The following is an 8,332-nucleotide window of genomic DNA, read 5'->3' on the forward strand; positions in this document are numbered from 1 at the left end:
ACCCCCGCCCCACCCCTCCCCGCCTCGCCGGGCCCGGGAGCTGCGTTCCCGGGATGTTGAGCTGCGACTGCGGCTGCGGGAGTTTTCCCGCGCCGAGTCAGGAAAGGGTCTAACAGGGACCCCAGGCGACCCCAGCCGCCCCTAGATTCTCCCCGAAAGGGAGCCACCAAAATACAGAACTCGCCTCTCCCCTTCCACTCCACTCCCCTTGGTGAAGGGCTGCTGCCATCCCGAGCTGTGACGTCCTCCAGGCCAGCGTCTCCCTGGCTAGGGTGCGAAGGGGTGACATCCTGCGTACTCATGGGCGAGGACGCGATGTGACAAGGTGGACAGAAATTAAGTTGCCAATAGCTGGTTAAAATCTTGGAAAGTGTCCCCAGGGACGACACCGAGTCGCTTCAGGGCTGCTTCTAAACTTTGGAGGACCTATGAAATCTGAAGCTTTTTTCCCTACGGTATTGGGGGTGGTTTTCCCTCATAATATTGGAAATAGTGTTGAAGATTTATGTCCTTAGAAAACCTAGTTTAACATTTATTGCACACCAGGAAGCCACCCATAGGTACAAGTAACTTGAGTACATATTCATTGTTCTTTGTCGTTGATATCACCCAACAATCCTTTCATCGAAAAAGAAAAACGTAATGAAGAGTAGCAACCAAGGTGCAAGAACTGTTTCTCACAGCGGCAATCACTTTTAGAAAGCATCCTGGGACCCAGGGCTGACTCTCAGCAGAAAGCTTCCTTTCTCCAGGAACTAGGTCAGTTTTGCTTTTTGATGGCTGGAATGGTTATTTCACGGCTGTAATGTATATTAGAGTATTAATGTGAAGTTTAAATTAGATAATTCAATGTAGTAAATGCTTCCTAATCTTTCTCCCTACTATTCTCTGGTTTTATGTATGGTCTGTATCTGACTGCTGGTCATCAGTATCGGCATATCTTCTTTCTCAAATGCTAGAAATTATCTGACTCACATCTGAAGGCTTGCTCTTGCCTCAGACCCTAGGAAAAACTTGCTATTGTAGTCAGGAAGACTAAAAAAAATATATGGGTGTAGACTTTGGGAGGCAACACTAAATCTCTGTTAATAGCCTGGCTCTGTTTTCATTCATAAATTTGGATAACTGGGCTTTTAATTGTTCCTGAGTTTCTGTTTCTGAATCTGGAAAGGTATCCCTTAATTCCTATGCATTGCTTCTTTTTTCTCTATTTGTAGAGTCCTTCTCCTTTCTCTGGATGACATACTCTTTATTTATCCTCAAGGACCATCCAAATGTCTCATTCTCTTCAAATCCTTCCAAGGCTATCAAGGGTTGTTTTAGGAGTTCTCTTAACTCTATTCCTACCCTTGTGTAATACTTCAGATTGCATTGTATGTCTATGTCTCATCCTTTTATCTCCAATGCCTGATACAGTATGAAGCTTATTACATTTATTCAAAATATGCCTAATATTCCAGTTTTGAGACTAGAAAGTGTTGCCTTGATTTTGCCAAGGTTGCTCCCACTTGGGTTCTGATAACAGATACCTCCCTTACAGCAAATTTTCCTGAAGCCAAATGTTCCTTTGGCTGTCGCGACCCCTCGCCGGCAAGGGAAACACGACACAGGATTCTTCTTTCAACAGTTTATTCAGGCCTTGAGTCATGTATCATTCTTCTAGCACCCGCACCCGACACACCCAAGCACGGCTTAATAAAGCCCCCGGCATCCCAATCCCAAGCTGCCACGTGGATCTCTCTCATAGGGTGGTAAGGGATTGCGCGCCAACTCTCCATAAAAGGAGTTGTTTATCACAGGCCACAGTGGAAGCCGGCGCCATCTTCTAATGGCGGCCACGGTCTATAAGAATGGCTTACCACATTTGGCTATCTGAAGATCTCCCTCTCTTGGATTCTTCATTGTTAATCTTTGTCTCTGATAGGTTGTTTCACTATTGTCCTTGATGCCAATCTCTGTCCTTTATGAAAAGATCCAACTCATTTATACAATCACAACTTTAACATAAGCAATATCAAGTATATTATCTTCAAACTTTTTAATTTGACATAATGGTATTTAGAGACCACTGTGTGCCTGTTAATGTCTCTATAATTCTCACAGCAGTCTTATGAGATAGGTCCCTATATTTCAAGTGAGGAAATCAAGGCTTGTAGAAGTTAAATGACTGACCAAGTTTTCAACGAAGAAAGAGCTAAGATTGAACTCATGTTCATCTTACTCAAATCTTTACTGTTTCTGTCAAACAACACGGCCTTTCGTTTTGTATTTCCTTTGCCTATTGTATGTTATTAAATTTGGAAGCACAAAGCAGAGCTCTACAGCCCATACTCCCCAGTATGAAGCAGACTATGAAGATATTTATCCTCTCAATCACTTTGTAGTGGGTTGCATAGTGTCCCTCAAAAAAGTAATATCCAAGACATAAAACCCTCAGTATTTTTGTGATCTTTGTGGAAATAGGGTTTTGCTATAAGCTGAATATTTGTGTGCCTCTGCCAATACCAAATTCATATTTAAATCCTAAGCCCAAATACGATAGCACTGGGAAGTGGAACGTTGGGAAGTAATGGGGCTTTTGGGAGATGTCTTGTTCCATTTCTCACTGCTATAACAGAATACCTGGGATTTATTTCTTATGTTTCTGGATGTTGGGAAGTCCAAGGTTGAGAGGGCTGTATATGATGATGACCTTTTTGCTGCTCATCCGACATCCACCATAGGATGGCAAAAGGTGAGAAAGGCAAGGGGGCAAGAGAAGAAAGGGGCCATCCTTATCCTTTCACAAGGAGTCTACCCCTGAGATAACTTAATTTCACAAGATAATCCTTAATCCTTTCTGAAGCCAAACTCTCATGGCCTACTCATTTTACAGGTCATACCTCTCAACACTATTGACTTGGAGATTGTTTCCAACACGTAAAATTTGGGGAACCAGTTCAAACCTTCATGAATGAGATTAATGCCCTTATATATTATACCCAAGATTGTTCATATGTCCCTTCCACTATGTGAGAACATATTGATAAGTTTCCATTTATGAATTTTAAAAATGCGCTGTCATCAGACTCCAAACCTTGATCTTAGTCTGCCCCAAATCCAGAACTGGGTGAAATAAAATTTCTCTTGTTTAATAAGCCACTCAGTCTGTGGTGTTCTATTATAGCATCTTGAATGGCTTGAGACACAGACTAAGTTAAGGATCTCTAGATAAGATTACCAGTGCTAGGGTTGTAGCTCTGAGGTAGAGTGCTTATGGAATATACACAAAGCCCTGGGTTCAATCCCTGGCACTGCAGAACGAAAAAAGATGACCTTGGATTTAGAGGTGTGGGCCCATAAGGGAAGGTCTCTTTGGAGAGGACAGGGTATACACAAAGGACATGATGGAAAGACACAGGCAGAGAGATTGGAGCAATCTGACTACTGGACTAGGAACTCTAAGAACTGTCATCAGCCACCAGCAGCTAGGAGAAAAGACAGTTCCTCCCTCAGAGCCTCTAGAAGCAATCAACATTGCTGACTTCTACTTTCTAGCCTCCAGAACTAAGAGAAAATAATTTCTGTTTGAAGTCACCAAGTTTTGTTGTAATTTGTCATAGTAGTCACAGGCACTAATACATGCTTCAAGGTCAACACATCCAAAATTGAAATTCATAAATCTTTCCCCTTAATCTGCTTTCCTTATATTCTCTTAGTGAATGACACCACTCCAGTCATACACCTCAAAGTCATTCTGTACTATTTCTAGAGTGATCTTTCTAAAATACAAATTGAATCATGTCTCTCCTCCTCCTTAAGCTTAAACACTCACCCCAAGTCCTTCCATAATAACATTTATACTCTTTGTATTAGCACATTAGGGCTATTACCTGCCGAATCCGGTCTACCTCTTTTAGCCTCATTTCCTGCCTTTCCCAAAAACTCATCCTTAATTTCAATCATGTAATATTTGGTAGTCACACACATATGCCTAAACATATTGAGGCTCTAATGTCCCTGAGCCTATCCCTTTGTGGATCTTTCTCTTTTTTATTGAGCTGTTTTACTTGTCCACTGAAACCCAGCTGAAAGGATTCCTTTCTAGCAAACCTTTCTTAATCTTTCTCCTTATCACAAACTTGATATCCATTCTCTTCCCTGTGATCCTCAAGTACATCTCTATTATGAATCACACTATGTGGAAATTTACTTACCCATCTGTCTTACTTATCTGTGTATTTGTACCTCTTCAAATTCTACCCATCTTTATCAATTATGCCTCTTCCAGACAACTACAGCCAATCATTGTTGCTTTCTCCTTTTAACTTATTGTACCCATTTACTATGATACATGATACCCATTTGATTCTTAATATACTAACCTGTTATTTTGCTTTTCCTGCCCTAGTTTAGTCTTGACTAGACTGTGAGTTTCTTACAAAGCAGGGGTAATGTGTTATCACTTCCATGTCGCTCTAAGTCTTGAACATATTAGGAACCAATATATAATACATACTAATTAACTTTGATGAATGAATACTGGGTTAATTTTTTAATGGGTAACAAATATTATTGGCATGTGTCCGTTCTAACACTTATCATACAACATCCCAGGGGAGGACCTCATCATTCCTCATCTCTCTGTTTCCTAAGTGCTCTTCCTGGGTCCAGTCCCACCTCTTCCAAACTTAATCTCTAAGACCTCCAATGTGATATAAAAAAGATCTAATCCTATAAGTTTTGTTTATAACCTTGGCTGCTTCCCCACTGCCTATGAAATAAAAATTAGGTTTTTTTAGTCTAATATATTTAGTCAAAATAATAGGTTACTATCCTGGCCTTTTCTCTTGTTCCTTGATTCTTCTGTGTCACACTGGTGAGGATTCCTCATTCCCTGACTCTCCATTCAGTCACACGCCTCTTATCTACTGTTCCTCCTCTTCCCACTTTCTCTCGTCTTTACGGTGAACTCTTCTCCATCCTTTCAGAACTGGCCCTAAATGTCACCTTCTTCCATAACTTTCCCTGATTCTTTCTTTAATAGAACAGGAAAGACCATAAGGGAAGTCATTGTTTTCACAGAATTTTATAACTTGTCACAGTGAACTGTGGTTGTGGCAGTTTTCTCTTGAATGACATGACACCTTAGGGACCAGGAACTCAGTTTAATTTTGCCTCATACTTAAGTCAGGTAGTTGTATCCCAGTAGAAATCCTGTAAATGTTCATTAAATGTGCGGAAAAGTTTCTATTCCAACGTCCCTCATCCTAGAGATGGCCGTCACGCTGTCCCATGTCACTCTCCTGAGATGCTTAGTGGGTGAGCCATGACCTGTGCTCCTCTGCAATAACTTAATGTATCCTGAGCTCATACTTCACATACTCCATTTCATGAAGCTTTATGTTTGCCACTGATATGGCTAGCCGAGCCCAAAATATCAAGGACAGTGATGTCTTTTTTGTGCTATGATGGAAACCTAGATTGAGATAGGAGTATTTTGGTAAATATCACACTACACCTACCTTGCTTTTAATTTTCCCTCTTTACTCTGTATTTTCTGTAAATGTTTTGTAGTTTATTTGGCTGCTATGGTGAGACAATGTGATACATGAAGTTTCCCCTCTTGTTTTTGTAGTTAAAGCAATAGTGGGCATGATTTAATTGTGCAGGAAAATTCTGATGTGCTGCTTTGAGCAGAAAATGCTTCTTGGTATTGGGATCACACAGGACACAGCATCTTTGCTTTTGCCCAGTGGGAGAAGCTGCCTTCAGCTCAGACTTTCATCAATTAGTTCTTCCTCCCAATGAACGGGACTTTCCCCTGCTTCACTTTTCCTCCAATCTGGCAAAGAAATAAAAAGGACAAAAATGAAGCTCCTGAAATGAGAACACAAAGCACTCAGGTTAGAGAACGCTAAGGAAATAAAGAAATGTTTTCTGCCTATAAGAATTTGTCCTTCTGAGTGAAAAGTGCCTTAGCGTACCACCAATAAACCCCGTATTTAAAAACAATGTCATGCAATTGGGTCAGCTACAGGCCCTGATCCAAAGAAACAAGATCCTAACCCAGACGGCAGTAGGACAAGAATAGCCCAGCACACATAGAAGAGGATCAGGACACAGACTATTCTTATGACCATACTGGCTAAAGGTGTGCCACTGTCCTTAGTAAGGAAGAATCAGGATGAGGATCCACTGTATACCCTTGTGGTTTATAGCATATATTTATGTTCAGTGTTGTGTGAACTACATATGCTGAGCTCTCATTTCATCTAGTTAATCTTTTTTTGGCTTCTTAACATCTCAAATGAAAAATACCTCCAGTTGATTGATGCAAATAAAACTCAGAGTAGACAAAATTAAGGACTTTCAGAAAGTCTTTGCCAGGTTAAATATTTGACACATTATACTTCTCTAGAACAAATGATTTCTGGCTGTGAGGTAGAATTATGACAGCTTAAGGATGAATAACTGTCTGGTAAATTTTTTCTACCTCAGTGGGATTATGACATCAGATATAATTCAGCCAATCATTTCCTGCCTTCCTTCCTCTCTCCCTTCTTCCTCCCCTTCCTTCCTTTCTCATAAGCCAGTGGCTGTGCTGAATAAGCCTTTGCCCTTTCCTTCAAGAAACACACAGGCTTATAGAGAAGGCAGACAAATAAGTATTATGTAATGTGACAATGTCTAAAAGTTAGAGAAAATATGAAGAAGAGTGAAGAGCTCTAGGGGTTGGGGGGTTAGGAAATCTGTCAGTGGAGCTGGGCCTAAATTTATTAAAAGTGCAACATATTTGGTGATTAGCAAAAACTCAGAATCAAGACTGCGTCCAAACTAAACTGTGAATCAAAAATGGAAACAAGGGGTAAGGTGTGTTCGATCCTGAACATATAAAAAGTTAAAATAGCATTAAAGAATGTCAGGACTACAAGAGATCTTAGAACTCATCTAGTCCATGCTTTTCATTTTATAGATGAAAGAAATGTGACTCATAGTGGTTAATAACATATAAAGTCATTAATTCACAAATAGAGTGTAAAATAAAGCAACGGTGTCCATGTTCTAAATTTGTTTCTGTTAGCTAACTTTGGGTCACTATTACCAAAATACCTGATAAAAACAAAGTAGAGGGAAAAATTTATTTTGGGCTCATGGTTTCAAAGTTCATGGTCAGCCAACTCCATTGCTCTGGGCCAGAGTGAGGTAGAACATCATGGTGGAAGGGCGTTGGAAAGGAAAGATGCTCAGCTTATGGTATCAGGAAAGCAGAGAGACAGAGAGGAGCCATGGGAAGATGTAACCCAAGTCATACCCCAGCTGACCTACTTCTTCCAGTCATGTTCCAGCTGCATAAAGTTATCACCCAGTAATCCATTCAAATGATTAATCCATCAATAGATTAATCTACCAGTGAGGTTACAGCTTTCATAATCTAATCATTTCTCTTCTGAACATTCTTGAATTACCTAATACATGAGCTTTTGGGGGGACATCCAAGATGCAAACCATAACATTCCCCCCTTGGCCCCCCAAACTCATTTCCATCTTACAGTGCAAATGTATTTAGTACTTACAGTGCAATGTATTTAGTACTTACAGTGCAATGTATTTAGTACTTACAGTGCAATGTATTTAGTATTTTTCCAAGAGTTCCCATAGACTGAACAGTTCCTGCATTGCTCAAGTCCAAAGTCTCCTCCAAGACTCAAGGCAAACTTGTGGCTGTGAGCCCCTGTAAAAATAAAAATCAAGTTATATACATCCAATATACAATGGCACATAGTAAATGTTCCCATTCCAAAAAAGAAGAATAAAGGCATAGAAAGAAGGGATGAGACCAAAGCAAGACGGAAACCTAGCAGGGCAAACTTTAGGTGCCATGGTTCCATGTCCAGCATCCGAGGCAGTGGTGGTGAGATGTAATTTCCAAGGTTGAATGCATTCTTATAATTCAAAGCATATGGGCTCTTTTGTAACCAGCAACTTCAGATATTTGCATTCTGAGATCTTGCTTTCTCTTAAATTGATTGCTATTCAGTGCCCACTGAAAACTGTTCAGAGGGGAGCTTTATTAAGGGCACTTAGAAATCCGCTATGGGCATGGAAGTTCTATGCTTGTATCAAGTAACACCATCTGAGAGCTAAGAAATGGGTCATCAATTGCCTGATGTGATTTTTGATGGAAGTGTTCTAGGGATACCCTCTTCACATTGATCACAGGCAGCTTCAAGAAACAATCACATCAAGATTGTTCATATATATATAAAATATATATATATATAAAAAAATATATATAAAATATATATATATATAATATGTATGTATATATATATATATATATATATATATA

This window comes from Marmota marmota, unplaced genomic scaffold (assembly GCF_001458135.2).
Source record: "Marmota marmota marmota unplaced genomic scaffold, marMar, whole genome shotgun sequence".
NCBI lineage: Eukaryota > Metazoa > Chordata > Mammalia > Rodentia > Sciuridae > Marmota > Marmota marmota.